The following is a 24400-nucleotide window of genomic DNA, read 5'->3' on the forward strand; positions in this document are numbered from 1 at the left end:
CTTCTGGGATAGCTGAGTTGTGTGAGCTATCCCACCCAGTTGTGTGATCCTGAGGCTGCAGTTGTGCAATTGCATGCAGACTTCTAATTCCTCCTGTCTGTTCCCCATGCTGTGTGCATCAGCAGACAGGCACTTCATGAGGACATTCATTTGTTCTGATTTTGCAGAAAAAGACCTTCCCCCATAATGCTGTTCTTTCAGCATTTCCTTTTTTGTGTGCATAATGTAGTGCAGCAAATGAAAATCGTTATAATCAGACTATTTTGGAAGCTTAAAAGAGAATTGGATCAATGATGATATATGATTATGAAGACATGAGGTAACAATCACTAAAATTCAAAATAATTCCATTACACTTGAATTTTTTATAAAGCAAGTGCAATAAGTCTTAAATTGATACCAAAGTTTGGAGGGACCAAGTCCCTATTGTTCATCATTCATGCACCTGAAAAAAAATCTTCTAATGCTTTGAGAAGTCAAAAAAAAAGGACCTTGCTTCTAAAATGGGGCAAGTAGTTCATGGGGAAAAGTTTTAAGGGATTTTATGGGAACTTATACTTAGAGCAAACATAGACCTTATTCCCTTTTCCCCTCCACAGTCTGTCATGTCTAAGGAATGACCTCCTGGACCTTCACCAGGAGCCACTCCCAAAGCTGTCATGGCAGGATAGGGGCAGAGCCAGAGATCCCTCACACTCAGGGAAGAACTATTGTAGGAAATCAAAGAATAATCTTTCTCCACAACACTTAGAGAACGAGAGAAAGAAATCAAAGACAATGAGAGTTGCAAAAGAAAACGAGTTCTTTTCTCCTTTCCTTCCTCCTCAGATACTCTTTTGTCAGCTGTGAGAGGAGATAATCATGAGAACAAACTAACAGTGCAGAGACAGATAAAACCCTGAGGGAAAGCAGGAAGAACCTGGGACACAGTGACCTTCCTTGTTTTCCAATATGGAAATTTTGTGTCCCCCAATATGCAGATCATTTGACTCTTTTTTTAAGCCACATCTCGACTTTGACCTACACTGGAGCTGAGCACTACCTAAACATTGGGTCTTCACAGTTCCCTGTCTTATCTCAGATGCCTCGAGGGTGATGAATGTCCATTTTTTTTCTTGGTTTTAACCCAAACATCTAAAAGGACTCCTGGCATTGTATAGAAACAACAGAGGAAGCTCAGCTCAGAGCTTTATTTCTAAAGTTTAATGCTGCTCACCTTGAATTTAATACTTTTCTGCAAAGGAAAATTTAATAGATTTTCAGCTTCTAAATAATTTTATTGTAGTCATTCCTCATTTAGAACACACACATATATACAGATGTTACATATTTTTAGTCCCAAACTGGGTAAATTGTTATGTCCTGTGAAATCAGCAGAGCTGAGCTGGTTTGCCACAGATAAGAACTGAAGAAAAACATTATCAGATCAAACATTGGAGTGGAAGTGAAATAAAACCCAAACACCAGTCATTCCAATTCCAGAGCTACCAGTCTTTCTCCTCGCCTCTGCTGATGGGCTGTTACCTACTTTTGTGTTGTTGCTATGATTATGCAAACTCAGGAATCAGAATTTGTTAATTCCTCATGCCAGTGGGATGAGTAGTACAGATGTAGGAAGAAATATGGTATATGTTGAGAGAAATTCAGAAAGAATTAGGATCCATATGCCAATATGGATCATGCAAGACATATCTAAACACTCAGGATAGATCTCGCCAGACACAGTTCTAGCACATCAATTTAGCAGAAATGTATTCACTCAGGGAAGGAAGAGGTTTTCTAGGCAATGAAATCCATATGGCCTGCATAAGAAAAATCATTAACAACTTTGGAAGTCACCAGATTCTTCTTTTAAAATCAGCTTCTAAAATACAGAGGCATACTGAGCATGAAGTTTAGGCTAGGAAAATGATGAATGGAAACAAGAAATGAAATTTTGACTGAAAATTTAGATTCTAAAAAAGAAGAGTAGTTGTTTCACCTGACATGTTGTTTCTTCTATCTTCTTTCCTTGGAGCAAATGTATTCCATCAGCAATAATATTATCTTCTGTGAATTATGACCAGAAAAGAGAAAACATGCTTTAAAATGTCCTGCTTTATGTTTTAATGAGGAATATCATTTGAATTGCACTTGATGTTTTGAGCTGACATTTTGACTCTCTGAAGTTAATCTTATATCATTTAAGCACACATTTTCTCTTAAACTGCTTTGAAGTGAGACTGCAGAGCAAATTGGCAAACTGACTGACAGAAAGAAAACCCATTTGTGCTTATTTCTTCTTCTGTACTCAGTCCTCAGTTTACTAACCCAGAACCCCACTGTGACTTTCCTCTTGCCCTGCTAATTTACAGCTGCAAATTCTAGAATATTCATACAAAAAATGAAGGGCAAAAATGATCTTTTCAACTGAAATCTGTTTAACTTAGATTAGATTAGAAATTGCTTTCAAAGGATGAACATCCTTCCATCTCTTGCAATAAATGAATGTTTGGATGGGAAGAGTATTAACCTTCACTACAACAATGAGTAATAATAGGTCAAACAAGTCTGGAAAAAATATTTTAAGCAAGCTTACTTTGAAAGATCTACTTTTCCTCCCAGTCTTAAGGCAAAGCACCCACCACTGTGTAACTGTAGGACAGCCCTAGTGATTAGATTCCATCAGAAAAGATATCACTATCGCTCAGATATTGCAGGGAGAAAAAAAACATGAAGAAAAATATCTGCTAATCACACCACATTTTCTAAAGTCACTAGAAAACAGCAGGAATGTTTTGGGGTTTTCTTCCTCATTAATCCTAATTTGGCATTTTTGTTGCATCTGTGGAATACCTTACAGCATCAGTAGTTCTCCTGTTTGCAAAAGGACAGCTTACTTAACATATAGATCCACAAAAACGAACTGTATGCAAGACTGATTGCATTCCCTACTATAAACAGGAAAAGAAAGAGTAATTCAGGGAATAATTCTGAGTGACTTAGATTCTTTAGCTATCACATGGAAAAAGAGTCTGAATGTGGTCATTAAAATTTATATTCAAAGAGGCACATAAGATCCTGATCCATATTTTGTCTTAAGCACCTAAAAATCTCCCTGAAGTCACCGAGGGCCTGGCATCTGACAATCTGGTTATTTATTTCATTATATAGCTAGCTGGACTTGCAGGAGCACCATAACTCATGTGAAGCAGTGCTCATGCAACACCAGATTAATGTAAGTGGGCTCTTTCTGGTCCTCAGGATAACTTGTTTCCATCTCCTGCAGGCATCTCTGTACACCACATCCCTACACTCTGTCAGCTTACTCTGGAAATTCAATCCTGCACTGTTCAGCTCCTTGCCCCAAAGTCCTCCGACAGTCTAGTCCAAAATATTATTATTAGTGTTTGCAGCTGAATCACAAACAATTGTGGGGCAACATAGAAAGCCCTTAACCTGACAGACTATATACAGTGACACTGCTTTTGATATAATATTGTTCCAACCCAAATTAAAACAGCAAGTTATTAAAGCAAACCTCAGTGGTCCCCCCAAACCACAATGGCTTTTGATAGCCATAATATCCTCTACCCACAGTGCTCTTATATCTTGCTTAGATCAGCTCTGCAGCCCACTGAATTATGGAATAAGGTGTTTGTGTAAAAAACCAACCAAACAACAAAACAAAACAAAAAAAAAAACCCAACAAACACACAAGAACCCTCATGCAAAATATATAAATGAATTTCAAATAGAGCTGCAGTGTTCGTGTCTTCCTAGTCTGCCAACAGACACCAGTCACCCTCCTATGGAATGAATTAGGAGCAGTGGAGAATTACATCCACTGGCTCTGAGAGGTGTTGGCTTTTCACTGTTTGTCTCCATAATCTTTCATGCAAGCCCAATGACTGTGACTTCCACAGACCACTTTTCAACAAGGATGCTTTTAGGCTGGAAGATCTTGTGCTGATGATTTGGGTTTGGCCTTATGAGCAAAGACAGGTGTTTCCACTATTGTGTCTGTGGGATATATATGTGCTCACTGCATTTTCATCCTGAAAAACTTGGGTTTGTAGATGAAATAACACACAAGCTATCATCAAGGATTTCTTCCAAAGGCTACCAGGGTCTCTGGATGTCTCTACAATTATTTGAGTGAGATTTGAGACAGGTTTATGGATACAGCTCAGAAGTAAGCAGAGATGTCTGTGGTGACCACCATACACAGCTTTTTAAATCTAACAGAAATTCATTTTAGGCACTAGACTTGCAGACCTTGAAGGATTATCTCTGCAAAGAGAAAAGTTTGATCAATAACGACGAATTATCTTGATCAATAGCGATACACTGCAAATCTCCTTGCAAAGGTTTCCACCACTGTGGGAAGGGGACTTCCCTTGAAATAATTTTACTGCAGTAGGGGAAAGGGAGATTTTTATTTAGCTGCCAGCTTTGCTTCCTGTTCCCTCTGGGCCCCTGCCCTTCAATTACAACACTTGTCAGCTTTTAAAATGTGCACTGCTTCTTTTGCATGCTTTGGATATTTAAAAGGGTAAAAAATGCCTGGAGTGGAAAAGACTTTAGAGGAAGGTCAAAAAGTTCTGCTTTCTCATTCAGCTTCTCCCCACTTCCAATCCAGCAGCCTCTGGAGTATCATTGGAAGAATCATTCCAAAATGGTTTTGGTTAAAAGTAAGACTTGTCAGGAAGGAAACACCCAATATTTCTTTCACCTATCATTAGAACCTGTTCCTTGCAAGCCAATGACATTTACTGAAGGTCCCTTTTCCCCTCACTAGTTCAATGGAAGAATTCCTCTCAATCTTCCTGTCAGCTCTTATTTCTGGTTCAAGAAACCAATTTTGCCCATAGATGGGCAAGTGCAATATGTATTGCAATTTCAGATCTATTTCCAAACATTTAAGAGTTTAACTTCAAGTGGTGAACTGAACTAAATTCAGAAGGAAAGTTGGCACCCTGTCCATTGCTTTATTTGACATATCCAGGTAATAGTGGAATCTCCTATCAGTGGATGATCTCCAGACCATTTGTGCAGGAGAAATTCCCACTTTTTTTAGTTTAAATTGAGAACAAGACACACTTTCAATTTAATCTCACATATCTGGGTTTCTGCTTCTGCTGAGCCTTGTCTGGTTTGGTCTGATTAAGCAACAGTAAGAGATCTACCTTAACTTTGAATAGTACAAATATAAATGCCATTCCTGGAAGCAACATCAAGCAGATTATCAAAGCATGTTGATTTTTAAAGGCCAGTTTGTGTGAGGTGATTGCTCACTTGTTAATACTCAATGTTATTTTAATGAATTTATATTGGTACAGTCTTAAGCAGTGCCATTAGCAACTTCTTAACATTAGCTGTGAGGTTGTTTTAATAAAGTTAGTCAGAGCAGGCTTAAAAAGAGAAACAAAAGACAAAGTACTTGCATCTAAAATTTGGCCAACTCTCTTTTGCACCTGCCACAAAAAGTTTTTTCTGAGAAGTGTTGCACCCCTTTCCCTGTTGGATATCTGGAGCAGTGTAAAATGCCCAGGAAACATGGATTACTACAGCTGGCAAGCCCTACACAACACATTTATGGCAATTTACTGCAGGGAAAGTCTCTTTTGGCTCATGGACTACAGAGTCAGTTGGTCATAGAGTGTGTTCTTATCTTACCAGTTTTAAGATAATCTTTATTCTAACAACTTTTACCCCCCTTGAGGACAAAATAAATCTCTCAAAGACCTGACAAATTATTTAGCTGAATTATTGGTGAAAAATGAGAAATTTTCCAATGTGCCCTTTTAAATACTTTGTTGAAAATGCAAAATCAGCTGAAATATGTTTAGCAATTACCTTCAAGCTGGCAGTGCCTTCTGATGCACGAATCATTCTCTGGCTTCCTGGAACCCTGCCAAAGTGTGCCATTCACATTTTTCCTGTCTAAAGTAAAAGCACAGAGAGCAGTCACCTGAATTCATAGGAAACCCGTGAAATAACAGGAAATTCTATAAAAATAGCATCAGAATGCAAATCAAACAAGCTTGCAGAACACTGGAGCATCTGCTCAGACATGGAAATGAACTGATGATTTTGCACTATAGGAAGATGGATGGATAATATTTATTTTAGTCAGACTTCAAGTTTTATCATCTTTTCCTGTGGTCTAATACCTCATTTAACACTTAACACATGATCATAATGATTGTTATCTTAACCCTGGATCTAAGACCTAGGATCCCATAGAAAATCTGTGCCTTTGTTTTGCTTCCAGGAATTGTATAATTATTGTATTATATATTGTACATTGTATTAATTGTATAATTGCTGTTATTTTTTTTAAGTCTGTCATTACCAAGCTAGAGTGTTTGCAAGAAATAGCATCAAAGATGCCCACAGGGATGCCCTGTGGACTCCAAGGCTTGGACTGTCTCAGCCTGGCTGGCTGAACTAGGCTGGCTCTGAGAAGGAGATGGCCATTCACCTGCTCCTTCAGTGAACTTCAGAGTGCCTGTGCTTCACAACACATAGACAGCTATTTGGGGTTTGTGCTTTCTGGGTTTGTTTGGTTTTGTTTTGTGGAGTTTTATTTAATGCTGGCTTTCACTCAGAAAATTTTCTTTGTGAAAGCTCTTGTTGATCCTGTCAGGTGCTGGGAATTCATTAGAGCCTGTTTGCTGTCCTGCATGAAAGTGTTCCCCGTGCAGGGCTGCAGAGTGAAGCCTTAACACAGGGGAGCTTTCATCTATCTGAGACACGTTGCGGAAAAGAGCCACATCAGTACAGCCACATTCAATACCCTTTATACTCAGCACGGACTAGATACAACAACTGAACCAAAACTCCAAAGAATAAATGAAGCCATGATAACAGGAAGCTCTCACTGGGAAAAAAAAAAACAAACAAAAAAAACCAAAAAAAACCCAGGAAATTTTACTTTTAAGAAGCTGATGATTATTTCCTATAGAGTATTTACAAGATAGAACCCATTGAAACACCAGAGTAGATAACAATACACAGTGTCAGGATGGGTTTAACAAAACCCCTGAATTTCCTTCTGGGTCATCTTGTTTGTGAAAATTCTCGCAAAGTAGTTTATCATGGGAAAGGGCAGGGACCTGGATTTTCTTAGATCAGAGACATTTCAGGGTTTTATTGAAATGATTAAAAGCAACACAGGACATGCTGAGTATTTCTAATGTTGTCCCATAACAGGTTCTTCATCTCAATGTGGTTTTTATATTTAACTAGTTTGTTTTCAATGTCTACCTACATGTGTGTGTGTGGAAAGCAGGGAAGAGGGGACAATATATTGATAGCTTATTTCTATTTTTTCCTTTCCTTTGCATTTGCTCCAACAGCTGTAAAACAAAGCAGACCCTTAATTAAAGTTGGCTCTCTGAGATTAGCAAGTAAACAGTAGATGATTAAGCAGCTACTAACCAAATGCTTCATTTTCAGACATGGACTTCTGGATGGATCTAAAAGAATTAAAAGAATTTACCATTAGCTGAAAGTCAGAATGAAAAAATTAAAGTGTGTTTAATCAAATATGGGTATTTTCAACTAATTCTTCAAAGCAGGGCACAGGGATTTAGCTGTGTTATTCCCAGTGGCTTTAATTGGAGTTACTCGTTTCATTCACCCAATCATGAACTCCCACATGCCACACAAAGCTCTGAAAGCATCTGAGGCTCCGTTCTGCAAGAATATGGGACTCAAGTTTCCTTTTGAAGTGAAGAATTCATGCTGGAATCCTGGGAACCCATCAGGAAGTAAAAAGAGATACTTTCCTTTAGACATGATCTGAAGTGTCCTACAACTTTTCGAATTATTGCCTCGAGTTTGGTGACGTGATAAAGAATTGAACCAAAGAACTACGCATGAATGTACATGAAACATACCATTCCCAGGACCCTGAGTGCCATTTTATTGCCCCAGCAAACCTTGAGCTTTTTGCACATTTACATCAAGGATTAGTCCTAATTCATGCTTCCATCTGTGCTCTGTAGTTCATAGAGGACCACTTGAAGAATAGATTAGAGAGGGAGGGAAAAAAAATCTTTTAATAAAGGTTAATTTGTTACATTTTATCCATTAAAAACCCAATGAGAGTAATTTATGAGCAGTGGTTATAGTAGGTGAGAGCAGGGACTGTCTGATCTGTGACAATGATCAGCAGAAGGGAAAGAACACAAAATCTGGGACCTCTCTCCCATCCTCAGTCATGAAGGTGCTGAAGGATTTCCTGAGGAACAGGGTGCAGCTAAACTGTCGTGGGATTTTTAAGGAACTAGTCCGTACCCACCAGTTCCTTTCAAAATTACTGGATTTTGTGATTCCTGAATTCCACAGTTAAATTCTTATTGTCTAAACAAGGAATACTTATGATATTTCTGCTACTCCATAAAATTTGGTGCTTCCTTGTTGCCCCATTGTGGGGAACAAAGAATGATTAATTCCTCATTCACTTCCTCCATATCTACATGAAAGATCAATGGGGAAATTTCTGCATTATCACTTGGAGTGCCATGCCAGGAGAGTGACGGCTGGACATGATGAAATAATTTTCATTACAAAATATTTTCATGTTGATTCAAACTACTTAAACTATTTTCTTCCAGCTCAAACTTTTTTTTATTTTAATTGATCAGTCAAATTATCTCAACAATTCTTCTAAATTCTAATAATTTTTTTTAGAATAGTATTAGGTTTCAAAAAGAATGGTTTTATTTGCATTGTAAGATTTGACATTTTTAGCTATAGACTGCTATTTTTTTCATGGGGCAGACCTAGTTCTGATCTAAGCAGGACACTTTTAGGCATCCAGGTGATTTCAGCATAACTGGTAGAGCTTGATAAGGCCTACACAATAGTTTGACTTCCTTTAAAGTGCAAGAGAATGATGAGACATCCATGAGTACTAGAGTTATGTCCATATTTTAAGTAATGAAATTTTGGGAGGAGTTTCAGAGTCCTGACTGGTGGCATAGAGTTGAGATCTCATAGATGAGTGCACATGTCTCTGGGTTTGAAGCTGATAAGTTACTAGTGTTTTTATCAGATGACAAGAAATAGATTTAAACTCTTATTTAAGACAAAAGAGCTCTTAATTTCCTTAGAAATCTTTACCCATTTTGACATTTTTCAGCAACAGACACAGATAACATTGATGTTCTGTGTCTAGTGGGGCCCCACCTACAAATGGAAAAAACAAAAACCAGCAAAAACTCCAGGGATTTTCATGTCTGTCACAGCAGACAGATAAGATTTGTCTGTATCATTCCATTAGGCAGGATTTCAGATTTCATTTGAAGAGGTCCACTTCAGTAATGCAATAGATTTCAACATGAAGCACAAAAAAGAATTTTCAAAATAAATTCCTCTACCTGCTAATAAATATTGATCATTAGCTCAAATCATATCATTGTGTCTATGAATGTATTCAAAACATGTTGCAATCACAAAAATGATTCATAAAATTATGTCTGACCTGCTTTATCCGAATAATTTTGCAAACAAATTTTTTTCTTGGATTAAAAACACAAACAAACAAATAAAAAAAACCTCTTCAGGAGATTATCAGGTCAATGGTGCAAACATGCTATAAAATAGGTTACCACTTCAATCTCTCAGAAAAGCAGACATATGGTTAAACTAAGCTCAGATTAACTGCATTTGATTTTAGCTGTCCCAGTTCTGATATTTTGGAAGAAAGCTGTGTGGATATGAAAAAGTCATGGCAAAAGAGCCTTAGTAATGCATTACAAGCTTGTTATGGGCTCTTCAGCTGCAACACTAATACATGTACTCTATGAGAATGAAAGCAACATTGGCAAAACTTAATAAAACAACAAGGATGAAAGGTACAGACAAATAGAGTGACACTGTGTAGACCTTGAACTGGTCTCAACTTACTTTCTTTTTTTGGTCAGTGTGTTCTCAAAGTCAGGAAACTCCTTTTAAAAAGATAGAGAAAAAAGGTCTATGAAAATCAAAAATGTTTAATCCAAATCTATTATTTTTGTCGCTGAAAAGACAATGAATTATATACTTTTGATGTGAGCTTTTTAATGTCCACTAACATTTCAAGTCTTTCTACTTCCAACAGCTGGAGCTGTGGAGGACACAGTGCAGCAGAGAATATATATAATTTTGTGGCCTGATTTCAGGAGGCTTCAGTTATCCATAGTTCCCAGGAAGCTGACAACCATAATACCCCTGAAAAAGCAGAAAACCATGCTCATACCCCAGGAATGAATATCATATTTCTTTCAGAGTATGACTCTTTGGAATTTTATGAGGATTAAAATACCGACACATTGCAACGGGATGTGGTTTCCTGATGGACACAGGACACAGACCCTGTAAACCCAAACATGCAAGAATGTGCAAGAGGGCAGGAAACTGCAAATAAAATTGAAAGCTCTGAAGGGGACAAAATCAGAATCAAACACTGGCCTGGAAGCAAAATCACACAGCCCTCAGGGCCCAAACAATAAATATTTATACCCTGACAAGTGTGAGAGGGAGGAGAAGGGATGCAGCTGTTGAAAGAGAGAACAAAAAGGTGCCTTGCTGGGCAAATGATACCAAAACATCTCAATGCATGTTTGCTGTGCAATTAACCATGGACTTGAGGTTAATTTTCACTGTAGGAAAACCTAAGGATGTCATGGCTAGGACAGAAGAGATCTCTGTACCTATATTATTGTGATATCTCCTGGACAGGATATCAAAGCACTGCATCACTTTCTTCCTATTTATTTCTTCCAGGTTTGAAAAGCAGGAACTGGTTTAAAAATGTCCATGATGATACCACTTCAATCTGTTGTGCAACAAGAGGCATTTAAAAAATGATATAACCATTAATTATTTTATAAATCTGTAAATTTAGTCTAACTGGACCTATTTCTCATGATATTAAGTTTAATTTATTTCCTTCTCATAGCACTAAGTGCAGCTGTATGACTCTGACCACAGTAATTTTAAAATGCCATCCAGGTTGCATGATAAAAAACCAAAATCTGTACTACATAAAACCATGTAAGTGCATAATTGAGCATTTTATACTTCTCCCCCTCCTCTCAGTAAAAGTCATCACAGATTTTTTTTAAGCTTTTTCAAGCAGTGCATTAAGAAAAGGTTGTTTTCCTGTGCTAAGTTATTTTAGCTGAGTGTAAGAGACCCTTTTAGCATGGATATTTGTGAATGTAATAACTGCGTGCAGTTTCAACAACATTTTTTTTTTTTTTGCCTGTGTCAATTTGCTCATAGATGCTGTACGTAGAGCAAAAGAGTATACAAAATTTATCACTCACTTTGAAATAACGTAGGTGATGTAAGACAAATGTTTTGCTGAAAAAATGTCAGCATTTTAGTCTTGGGACAAATAATTTCAATAACTCAAGAGAAATTACTAACTGAGGTGCCCAAACACAGAGAAGTAAAAGAATTTAAAAAGTGATTTTGAGGCTTCTTTAAAAGGGTAATGTCAAATTTCATTGACAAATATTAACTATTTGATTTCAAACAGGTTTGTTAAAGGAAGCATGATTCATGGAGGTCAGAGACCAAAGGATATTGTAACTTAAAATCTGTATAGTATCCAGGGAAAAAATTGGAGACAGGCCCCATTGTGGCAATGTACCTAAAAAGATTTGATTCATATCTTTACACACCAAACAGCTGGTGTAGACCATGAAGCAAGGTATAATCTTTTGCTCCACAACTTGAAACCAATTCTTAAAGTCCAGCAAATTTGTATAGATGACAGTACATCATATATTGAGGTGATGACTAATGTGGGTTCACAGGGTAGCATGGGATGCAGTGCCAAAATGAAATAGGTAGTGGACTTAAATGGCCATTTTAAAATGGCACCTTTAATTCAAGACATTCTTCCTGCTGTATCTGAATCAGGTGGCTAAATTGGGGTACAACAATAAATTATTCTGGTTTGTACTTTTTAAAAGTAACTTTTCAGTATGGAATACCTTTAAAATTATATGTAACTTTAAAATGATACTAGTTTCTAAAAACATATTTTATCTTAGAATGTAAATAGAGGTTTACCTTGACTCTACTCTCCACATTCTCTAAGGAGCATAATTATCTTGTCTATGGGAACATTTCTTTCCCTCCTTATCCCAAAAGTTTCCTAGGAAAAAACTGGGTATGGGGAAATCCTGCATGATGAAATTATTGATAAAGTCCTTTTCTTTCTGCTTTTATCAAATAACTGTGAATTAAGGAATTGAATTAAACCCTCTGGTGTTTCCAAGCTGGCTGAGAAAAGCTAGAGCTCCTGTGTGTGCTAAGACTTGCAAAGAGTGAAATGACCATTCCAGAAAACCAGCCTTCTTCTTGCCCTCAGTGGGATCAAAGGCCAATTATAACACTGCAGATTAAGGCAGGTATCACAACTGGTTTTGCTATTCCTGGCAACAGCTTAGAACAACTGATAATTTTTTTGGCACTCTTCTGATATACAGAGTAGTCAATCATATCACGGTCAGCAAGTCAAAAATATGTGGCTCTTATGACATTTGGTAATTTCAGCCTGACAGGACATATATGAAAATGATTTTAATACTGAAGGCTCTTTCCCTGAGAAGCTGGAGAGAGCTCGTGAGGTAGAAGACTGTGACACCAGGTGACAAGAGGTAGAAATTCAGTTTCCCAGTTAATAGCATTGTTACAGGCAAAGAGTATCCATGTGATTCGTTGTGTGCTCATGGCTACCAGCAGTTTCTGAGGAAGGTCCAATTCAGATTTGCTATGCATGAACTACAAAAACAACTCCATAAATCTATGGTTTTCTTTCATTCTGAGAATATCACTGAAGCTGAGCAACAGGTAAAGTAACCACAAAGTTAACTGACCAATTCTCCAGGAGGATTAAAATCAAAAGACAAGCATGCATAACAAGGTCATGATAGTACCACAGGAACCCAGAGTGGAAACATCCCTGACAAATAATTCTGGATACTAAACAGGTCTCTGGAGTTATGTGAAGCAGAAGAACAGTGTACATGAAAGACAGCTTTTTCTTCATACAGGATGTGTCATTTGGGCAGGTGCTTGGCCAGAGCCATGGTTCAAAAAGGAATGTCCAAAGACTGTGTTCAGTGAATGATGTCCTGCACAGCTTCTGTGACCACACTAGCCTGTATTTCCCACATCTCCAGAAGAACTTCACAGCTCATCTATGATTAGGACAAATCACAACAGATGAGTTCACTGCAAGAAAATCACTACCTTGTTGCGTTACGAGGAAGAATTTTCTCTAGCTCTGATCACCTTTTTTAAATGTGAGGGGAGCTGATCCTGCCTGCCTGGCTGGTTGATTTTAAGCCTCCTGAGGAGGAAGTGTGCCATGCCAGGCTGCTCCACCCTTTAGAGATTTAGCAACTCTGTGGAACCTGCTGTGCTTCAGCCAACCATTCAAAGATTCACTCGAGTCCATACCTACTTAGCAGTGCACTTATGTACGTGCATTACTGGATGATGATGGATGGCTAAGTGGAGCCAATAATGTCCTGAATTTATCATGCTGTGGGGGCTGCCCCGCAGCCTGGAACCGAGTGACGGAATTAAAAATGGGAGAGAAGTACAAATGGGCTCAGTTAATAAGCTTAACGGCTTCATCCAAGGTGTAGCTGTAATAACTCAGAGGCCAGAAATAGCAGATAAGATTACACACAGGCCTCTGGCCTTAGCCACATTTTTCCATAGGTCTTACTGCCGACACGTCATCACTAATCTTGTTTTCCATTTCTAGAAAGTATTTTATAAATAATCGTGTTGATTCTACAGCCAGCACAGTGACACAGCATCCAGACGTTATTTTTAGTTAAGTGCTGAGCTTAACTCTTTTATTTTCTCTTAAACCAGAAAATAAAACCTAGAGCCAGCCTTGGGAAGCTCCTTGTTAGTACCTAGTGAGCCAAGTGTGCCTACCCCATTTAGTGGAGTTTTATTGAGAATGAGCTGTATATTTAATGATGAACAAATGTGCCATCACCATAACATCTCCTTTAAGAAAACAAAAATACATGCTAAGAGTATATAGCAGAAACCAAAGTGCTGGATTCTTCTATTCAGTGTAATACATGTACCTTCATGGACTATGCAGTACTATCCCACAATATGAAAGAAGTTTTGCTAAAATTTGTTCAGATTCATGTACGGGATTTTCTAATCCTGCACTAGTAGCAACTCTGCTTCTTCAGGCTGGCTCAAGGAAAACAAAATTCTTTACTGGATAGGTTGGTTATTTTTCTTTAGCCAAATAATTTATAAACTTTAACCCAATACAATGAAAAGTCTGAAGATGCTGACACATAAAAAGCAGAATAAAACAAGAAAAAGCAAGGAACAGCCTGATATAAACAACCATGGCAGTTTTAAGCCTTATTTTTACACATTGTGAAAACCATAGCAGAGCACAGTCCTAAGGGTGTGTCTTTACCATACCTTGAGAAAATAAAAGACAATTTCTATTAGTTTTCTATTTCAAGGTCCATTAGGATATCATACATCCTATTCTGGGTACAAATCAAAAAACAGAGCTGCCTTTTTCATTTTATATTGTCTAAATACTGCTTCTAACAGATGAACATCTATTGGCCAAGGAAATATTAGTGTAGCAGTCATTGAAAATTAAGTTGGCTTGGAGTCATAGCAAAGGGATGGATGTATGAAGTGTACTATAATGTTAACCTTTGGGCATGTAGAATTGCATGCAGTACACAAATAAAAATAACTAGATCTTCCCACAATGAACATATTCCAGTCAAGCTAGGATGAGGTTACAGCCACATTTCACAACCACAGTTATACACTCTTAACTGGTAACTAAATATTATAGTGACAAAACCACAGCCTGGAAAAGGGGAAAAACCCTGTCACAGGAGAGAATCTCCCACCTATTGCAGGAAAATTACAATGTAGGGACATCTCAGAGCCCAGGCTCATAGATCATCAGCATAGGCTGATGCTTGAGATCTCTGCGCTGCTACACTTTCAAAACCAGGACCATTATTTACAGTCCCAAGGTGATTATGTGGAAGAGAGGAACATGCACAAAGTGAGGTGGTTACAGCAGACAGGTCTGAGAACAAGTTGTTTTCAGTCCTTTAGCAATTTAACAAGCGCATGCCGCAATTCCCCAAGTATTCTCCCCTCCCACCAGCTCCAGCACTCTCTCCAGGAAAATCCTGTGTGCAAACCTGCTGTGTGATATTGCAACACCAAAGGCCCAGCAGTATCATAGATACATGGTACCTAACCCAGAGTGCATGTGGGTAAAACTTGGCACAATATCTGAAGGGAGGACAGTCTCCTCTGAATGATGAACATCCTTATTTCCCCTTCATTCAATCACCAGACTGCATCATGCATTGAAATGGAAACAGTAATTATAAGCAAAGACACACTGCAAAGCAGAGAACAGAGATTCTGAAATAAATAAGATTATGAATTTTAATATACCATGTTAAAGTATTTGTCAAAGCATCATCTGTTATACCAATAACATGCAAATAAGAAAGGATTAAGTAGGGGGTAACATCATTTAGGGAAGGAAAAAAAAGCCCAGAAGAAAGCCTTCTTCACATGTTTGCCTAATGAGGGCTTGTAAAATGTCAAGTTTATTCCAGAGGCCATCAGTTACAAAATTCATGCAACTCACGCTTTAGAAATGCATTTTTCTGTATTAATAAAAAGGACAACCAAAGACAGTGATAGTATATTCTTTAGAGACAAACCATACCAATAACTGTACCCAGAGCTTTCACATTCTGTTACTTGCAAAGAGAAATTCCCTTGTCCAGCCCAGCTGCACTAATCTCCCTTTGCTGTAGAGAAACTCATGACCTGCTTTTCAAGCATGCTGGTTGGGACTGGACAGAAATCAGGTCATTGGCTACAGAGATGAGATGTGAGCAGTGGCTCTGAAGAGCCTGAATAGTTCAAACTGGCAGATAAGCCAGCAGAACACACACATGCCCATGTACACCACAAGAGTTTTCTGCAAATGCATTGCATGCTTTGCAATTAAATGTTACTTACCAAAGACATAGACCTGTCAGGTGGCTCACAGTTTCCAGGTGTGCTCACTGGAGTGCCAGCCTGGCTTTCAAGAGCAGCTGTATCCTTGGCTTCCTGGTGCTCTGGGACAGGCTCATACAGGCTGTCCATCGAGCCCTCCTGAAATACATTTAAGCAGAGATGAACACTTGCAAATATATTCAATTAACTGTAATTTAAACAGGAAGACGTTTGTGTGATTTGCATAATGGAATGTGTTTTACCTCCCCCATCTTTTGAAATCCTTTACTTAGTTTTTTTCTCTGAAAAGGCTTGTAGATGTTGATTTTAGTAAGTATCCAAATGCTGGACTTCACAGTATCATGACTTAGACACCACAGATTGCCATGTTAAAACTGAGGGTGCAGTAAAAATTATTATTATCTGCTCAGAAGAGTAAAACCAGGTGTATAGCTCCAACTGAACACTACATGAAAATTTCTGTGAAAAATATGAAAACCATATACCATGAAAGCTTTTATGTGAACCATAAAAATGTTTTCTAGCTAGTACTTCTAGACAGGAAAAAAAAAAAAAAAGTTAATTTTATGCAGAAATATAACCCCATTACTTAGAATTAGAGAGAAATAGTGCTGCCAGCCCCCAGAATTTGACAATTATGGTGTAGGTCCCCAAAATAATGATAATGGCTAGAATTAAAAATTCAACTTGCATTTAAATTTTTGAGCTCTGGGTTTTAATGCATGTGTAAGGTTATTTTTACTTAACCACCAAGAATATAAACATTTTAATAGAAACTAAGATTTTCACATTTATCCCACAGCTCCAAGAGCTAGGATTACATATACATGCTGCCATTTCATAATTCAAGAGTTAAGTGAAAGCAGATGGCAAAACTAAAGACACTCTAACTGATGATCCTAAATTTTAGATGTTGCCATTTTGATCTGCACTGAATATTTTCCCAATGAATTTTGATTACTAATTTTAACTGCATTAATTAAGGAATAAATCAAATTTATAGCAGTGTGACTTACAGCAGAGCAACACCATTGAAATTAACATAGTATATTATTATTTAAAGGCATTTGTTCCTTTATTACAGAAGATAAACACAGATGTATATTTGAAGTTATATTATTAATTCATAAAGCTTTACAAGCAATATTTCTGACTGGTAGAGCAGCAGTTCAAAGACACGACTAATTTTTGCAAGCACAATGTTTATCAATGGATAATTATTTGCCTAAATCTGCTAGATTCTTGATAAACCAAAATAAATATTTTGGGAAAAATATTTAATGGTGAACTTCTTGAAAATACTCAAGTTACATACTTGAGCCTATTCTAAGAACTAATGAGTTAATGCTTCCTGGGAAATTGGTGCCTAGTTTATGAAACACATGGAAGTGCTGAACATCCAGCTGAGCCTGGGTTTTGACAGCAACTGCATTTTTTTTTTATTACTGCATTTATTTTTTTATCACTGTAAGTATTTTGTCATATAGCAACAATGGTTCAGCTTCCCCATCTGAAGTTGTGGATGGAGCACTTCTAGACAAAAATGATGGGTTTAAAAACTTGTTACACACTTCCAGGGTTCTGCAATGTGAAATGCAACCATAGGGAAATGTGAAAAGCTCCTTCAATAGGGAATAAAACATAACTTTGGTGAAGAGATTATTTAATGAAGAGATGGAAGCATAAAAGAGAACTCATGTGAAAGAGAGAGCATGAGAGAGCTAAAAAGGGAAAGGAAGGATAGAACAAGGAACAGTGAAAAGAGAGTGTGGTGGCAGGGAAAAGGGTAAGAAAATATATACCAAAAGGATACAGAAAGAGAGTGGGGGAGAAGTGAGGAAAAGAGCAAGGATAAGAGAAATACATGCAAGGATAAGACAGGGAGGAGAGGGGGAACTAGAAAAAAGGATAAAGAGTGCAATGGAGAGCATATGAGAATTAGTGCTTGAAAGAGGAAAAACCTGAGAACAAGCTCAAGCAAAAAAGAGAGAGATCTTGTGTGAGAAAGATGGAGCTCAAAAGTGTGACAAAGGGTGAGCGTGTAAGAAGAAGCCAGTGTGCAGAAAAAACAGCAGGTCCATGTGAGAGGGTGAGGGCACAAGGAGTGCACATCCTTCAGGATGTGCATGAAGAATTGCCGGGGCATGAGAAAGAGGATGCAGGCAAGTGGAGCACATGGGAAAGCACAACTGCTGTGAGAAAGAACACAAGAAAAAACGAGTGCACAAAGACTCAGCACACAAAACAGGGAGCAAGGACAGAAGAGAAAAAAAGGGATGAGGTAGCAAGAGAATGTGTGAAAGCCAGAGGAGCCATGAGTGAGAGAGGGAGAAGACAAGAAGAAAGAGAGCATGGGACAGATGTTGGATAAGAAGTAAAGCTTTCCTGAGGAAGAGTGAACATAAGGGAATGGAAAGGTGGAGGAGAAAGCACAGGAGTGTGTGGAGTAAGCACATGGGAAACAGCAAGTGTAGGGGAAGAGCCAGGGAATGGGGAAGAGTGAGCACATGAGGGAGAGAGGGCAGAGAAATGAGCAAGGGTGTGACAAAGGGAAGACATGGGCAAGAAAGCAAAAGTGTGAGAAAGGGTGGCCACAAGAAAAGAAAGCAAAAGAACGTGACAAAGCCCATGGTGTGTGAGAGCATGGTTGCAGGAGAAATTACCAGCATGTGCAAGGAGGTGCTGGAAAGAGGGAGGTCACAAGATAAGCAAGGCCACAAAAAAGGGAGAGCACTCCAGAAAGGGAATGTGCAAGAAATAAAGAGGGAGAAAGCACAAGGAGAAGGACAGAGAAATGGAGTGAGAAAGCAAGCATCAGTGTTTGAAAATGGTTAAGCACAAGGTCGTGAGAAAGAGTGTGAGGGCACAAGAAAGGGAATGCAAGGGAAATCAAGGTGTGAGAAAAGGAGAGAGCATGAGAAAGTATCCCAGCACAAAAGAGATGTGAGAAAGGAAGTGTGCACAAGATAGATTAAGAAAGCAAATATGACTGTAAGACAGAGCAAGCCCACATCAGAGGGAATGCTCACATAACAGAGAGCACTCATGAGAAAGCAGTTGCAAAGAGTGGGTGCAATAAAGGGCAGGGTTGCAGGCAGGAGGGCAGGACAGCACACAAAGGAAAGCACAAAGGGTAGAGCAAGGGTGCAAGAAAAGCACCATCATGAGAAAGGGCAAGTGCTTGAGAAAGGAAGTATGCAAAGAAGCACAAGCATGCACAAGCAAGGCTGCAAGAAAGTGCACATGTGAGAGAAAGACAAGAAAGAGAGTGAGAAAAAGAGAGAAAGAACGTGAGAAAGAGAGTGTGCTGGCAAAATATGGCATGCAAAAAAAACAGTGAACAAAAGGAAGCAAGAGTTGGGGCATGAGAAGAAGGGAGTGTGAATAGCACAGAGCAGAGGAGTAAGAGATGGTGTGCAAAAGAGAGATTGTTCAAGAAAGAGAAGGCATGTGCAAGAAGTGAGTGTGCAGACAGGAGAGGCAGTGCAAGGCCACGAGAAAGAGGGGCTGTGAGGAAGGGGCTAAGAAAGAGCAGGACAGCTTGTGAGAAACAGTGACTATGTGAGAGATGGTGGACAAGGAATCCTTGTGACACACAGAGCTCTCAGGAAAGAGGGAGAAAGGGTGCAAGAAAGCAAGCACCAGGCCATGAGATTGAGTGGCCATGAAGTATCAAGCAAGGGACAAAGGGCTTGGTGGTGCAGAAAAGAGTGAGATCACATGAAGAGAGAAACTGGGTGAGAGAGCAGAATCACAGGTTCTAGACAAAAGAGATGAGTTTAAAACCTTTCCAGGATTCTGCAATGTGAAATGTAACCATATGCTTCTCCTCAATAGGGAATAATACATGGCATTGCTGAAGAAAGGGAGGAGCATAAAGAGAGCTCATGTGAAAGATATAAAGGGGGAGAAAAGAAAAGGCAAGGAACAGTGAAAGGAGAGAGTGGGGGGACAATTAAAAGATAAGAAAGGGACACAAAAGAAGATGGAGTAGAGAGAGGAAGGGAGGCTTTTGTGGGCTCAGGTGAGTGCAGAGACAGGAAAGAATGTGAACACATGACAGAGAGGGAAAGGATGTGAGAGAGAACAACCAGGAAAGCAAGTGCAATAAAGAAAACTCACACAAAAAAAGCACAGGAGTGAGAAGGATAGCACCCAAAAAAGAGAAAATACATCTTTAGTCTTCAAATTTGTTTTCTTTGCTTTCTGGTTATATACTTTATAAGAGTATGTTTTCCTTGTAGTAATTGCCTTTCTTTGAGGGCAACTCAAAGCATTTAACTGAAATTGAAATTTTCTTTCTTCCTTCTATTTTATGTTATTTTACAGTTAAATCTACTTTTTTACAAAAACCTGCCAAGTCAGTAAAGTTTTCCCATTTCATACGTTAATTATTTTAATAGTCCTGAGCACAGTAAACATCACAGAGGAAAATGAGAGATAGCAGAATAAAATATGAGCTTAATTCTGGAGTGGTTAGCACATTTTCTTTACCCTACATGGAATAAAAAAAGCTTTCTGAAGCTCTTTGCTTCAGGAGTTTCAAGGGATAAAATATCCAAAATACCCTAGTTCAGATCTAGAGGAAAATAATTGCCTGTAGCTCTGCCCTTTGCATGATATTTTTATCATCATGCCATGCAGAGACTAGGTTGTGAGAAATGGTGTACAAGGAATCCTTGTGACATACAGAGCTCTCAGGAAAGAGGGAGAAAGGGTGCAAGAAAGTGAGCATCAGGCCATGAGATTGAGTGGCCTGGTGAATTTAGTAATGCGGAATTTAGTAATGCAGCCAGGTCATTGTCCATCCCGGGTTTAGGGATGGAACCCTGTATATGGTGGGATGATAGCAATCCAGCTAAAAGGAACAAGGGCTATATAGAGATGAATACATGGGAAGCACTACAAGTTCAACCACTTAGTTCTCTTCTAATCATGCACCACTTTAGAGGAAGATCTTCCCACATTCAGCCAATCCTTCTTTGGTAAAACACATTTTTAAGTCCAGTCCATTCTTAAGTACCATCATGTCCCACTAGTCAGAGCAGCGTTAGCACCTTTCTATGGTTTCTTTAACATAGAGGCACCAGCTAATTCTCAATTTATCCACTACATCACTTTTATTAACACTCATTCTCTCTGCATTTTGCACTATAGAAACATTAGCTTTTAGTGCCAAGGGCTTTTTCAGCTTATAACATTACATGCAATACGTTTTACATTGTGCTGTCAGCACATCTTTAAAACAACAATCAAAACAAAACTTAACTAGTCCAACGCTACTGAAAATCACTAAGAGGATTAGACTTTCACTCAGTACTTAACTTTACATTTTACTAGCAAAAGTGGTGGCTAGAAAGGCACCATATGGGAAAGAAATAGACAAATGAAAGGGATCTTGTTTGGCTTAAATCCTAAGAGCAGTGCTCAACTTGAATAACTGATGTGAACAACACTGTGATTAGGAGTGGCACAGCCTTTCTCTGCTGGCCCTCTTACACAGGTTTCTGCTGTGCTCTCTTGTGAAAACTTTACTGAAGGGCAGGGGCCGTGAGTGTCAGTCAGGATAGGTTTAACAGGTACTGCTCCAGGTGAATTGGTGCTAACCCTAGTGCATCTATCCTTCATACAGGAGAGCCAATTTAGGAAAATAATGCAGGAAAAATGTTCTACCTTAACTAAAGGAATTTACAGTTCAATAATAAATTTATTTTATCAGATTTGTAGGATTCTGACATTTATTAGGCAGGGTATCAAAACCAGTGGCTTGGCAGCATAGTTTCTTGCAATTCATACAAAAGCAGTGTTTCATTTGGGACTCTCTCTGAATATTGCCCTTGATACAAAGAGTATTGCTCTGATTCAATTGTCTGGCATGCTAAGAACCATGAGATGGAAAAGACACTGCAAATTTAGGGTCTAAGGTTGACCTTCTAACATAATATATGTAGAAAAAAAAGAGGCATTTACCCTGTTGATGATTTTGTAAATGGAAAATGGACACAAGGTTTTGAAAGCAAATCGAATTTGCCTGCACATCTCTTGAGAACAAGACAATGAGTCTGATGAGAAAAATAATCTCAGTGGAGAAACCAAATCATTCTGAAGTGAACTCAGGAATGAAGTACTGCTGGGGAAACATCTCCTGCTGGAGCACTCATACTAGGAGATCAGAAGACTCCCAGGTGGTGACAGATGGGAGTAATTCCAGTTTGCCTCACTGGGAAGGGGACAATCCAGTTCAGGCTCCAGAGCCTCATCACAATCATCTTGTGACTATTATGTGTCTCCAGCCTCCACAGCACCACTTTCTAGGCTAGCCCATAACACTGTATCTCATGCTAGAATTATGTCTCAGTTTTACGGACAGGTATGAAAGCAAGCACAAATTAAAACTCAACAGTATTAGCAGTTGTTCCACCACTTTGGATTAGCCAAAAGTCTGGTTAAACAGAATATCATTGTCAATCTGTTAGGCTGTAAATTATTTCAATCACTATACTCCACTATAGGGTAGAAAAGTATTTTCTGAGCTATAAACCAGTGTATTTTAACAGTATATGCATATGCACACAGAAGTACACACACACACACAATCTTTGCAGTCTGAAATCTTGTCAGTCAGTCTACATGAGATAAATACTTCCATAAGAATATTATTTCTTTTGTACAGCTCTTTTTGTTCTGTCTGTCAATAGTCTGAATTTCTCTTCCACAGTTTGAGGTTTAGCTGTTCCTCCAGATGTTCACTCAATGTAAATCTACCATGATTTCTATTCCTTGGTGTCTATTTGCACCTACTGAGCAACTCTCTCCCCTGGCACCTTTAAAAGTTGCCTTTGAATCCTAATTATGTTGTTGCTGCTCATTATTTCTGGCTTGACTCCCTTGAAGGGAAAATACCCTTATATTGATGCTACAACTACTTTGCAGCCAGCCTCTCCATGGTCACAGGGCAACAGAGTAGAAGTGGCCCGTGCACATACTTGGATCACCAGCTCATTTTCAAGCTAGACAATTTGAATACTGAAAGCAACTGCCCCATGTCACAGGCACAGGGAGGACTGTACAAGGTTCTTCCTTTTATGAAATCCATTAATGATCTATAAATTATCTTTAGATGCTGATAACTTGAGAGGTGTTTTGCTGGGTGAGCAGAAGATTACCAAAGCGGACAGAATGGCTCCCTTGTAAAGCTTGTAAAGAAGGGAGGTTATCTTCTTAGCAGCAATCTTTAAACAGAACTAATTATTTCATTACAGAAACTATCATGGCATCAGCTTTCACTTGTCTGAACCATCCATTACCACAGCAGTCATTGCCTCTCCCACAGAAACCCTGGGTGCTGCATACTGAGTCTAACAGGGGAACTGGAACTTGACCTCCTCTCACCCACACAATCTACCTGACATTTCATCTAAATGTTGGTTTCTCTACCAATACAAGGCTCAACACCTTTTTTAAAAGTGAACTACTTAGAAAACAAGAAGCTGCTCCAACAGAACAGTAAAATATTGATGGAACAGTTCTTTCCCAAAGAACTTCTGAAATGAGTATTTTCAAGCTGTTACAGGCTGTACCACAGAGCCATTGTTCACTTTTTACAAATACATTCACACTAAAGTATGATCAAAATTGTCACTGAGTTCCCTGGGAATTATTTTTTTGAGAGGCTCTTGTCACGGATTCCTGAAATACCACTGCATTTTACTTTAAGTACAAACCAGCTTTTAATCCTTATGATCTGGAAAACACCTGTACTCTGCACTAAGATAGTATTAGCAATCAGGAGCAATGATTTACACAAAGCAGTTGCCCTATTTGAGTTTGTATCTGTGCAGCTTGAATATTGATTTTTATTGTTCTTTCTAAATGTATGGGAAAGATATACTAAACATCAGGACAAAAGATGAAAAATGGGCAAACAGATCTACTGTGCTGCATAAATACAGCAAATATACTCTGCTAATTACCATTACTAGTACTGGGCATTGGTATTGGCAGATGGTTAAGCTCTTAAAACAGAAACAGTTTCTGTGGATTTCCTATCCTGATTTACCTGTTCATTCTAAGCAGTTGTCCTGGGGCAAGGAAAGGGGAAAAAAAAATAAAAGAAAATTCCCCAAACCAACCAACCAACACAAACAAATAAACAGTAAGAGAAAGTGCAAAAAAGCAAAACCAACTAAAGAGGGTCTTAAATCAAGTCCTCTGTCTGTGTGCAAATATTGCCAAGAATAAATTATTCCTGATTACCATCTTCTCATGTTTGGCTAATAGAAAACTATTCCTTGAAAAGTTCTAGCAATTCTCCCCAGCTACTGAAGAAGGAAAAAAGGATACT

At 38.5% G+C, this 24400-nt stretch overlaps 1 protein-coding gene across 1 annotated transcript in view; it reads right to left on the reverse strand.

The window, feature by feature from the left end:
• The window catches only part of SAMSN1 (SAM domain, SH3 domain and nuclear localization signals 1), a 63372-nt gene extending 57463 nt beyond the window's left edge, over positions 1-5909 (reverse strand). The window contains exons 1-2 of the mRNA XM_059872851.1: positions 5839-5909; positions 1982-2049 (exon numbers count right to left, since the gene is read on the reverse strand). The gene's annotated coding sequence lies outside the window, so the exon portion shown is untranslated. The remainder of the gene's footprint in view (positions 1-1981; positions 2050-5838) is intronic.
• Positions 5910-24400: the final 18491 nt, after the last annotated feature.

Source organism: Haemorhous mexicanus, chromosome 2 (genome assembly GCF_027477595.1).
Source record: "Haemorhous mexicanus isolate bHaeMex1 chromosome 2, bHaeMex1.pri, whole genome shotgun sequence".
NCBI classification, from domain to species: domain Eukaryota; kingdom Metazoa; phylum Chordata; class Aves; order Passeriformes; family Fringillidae; genus Haemorhous; species Haemorhous mexicanus.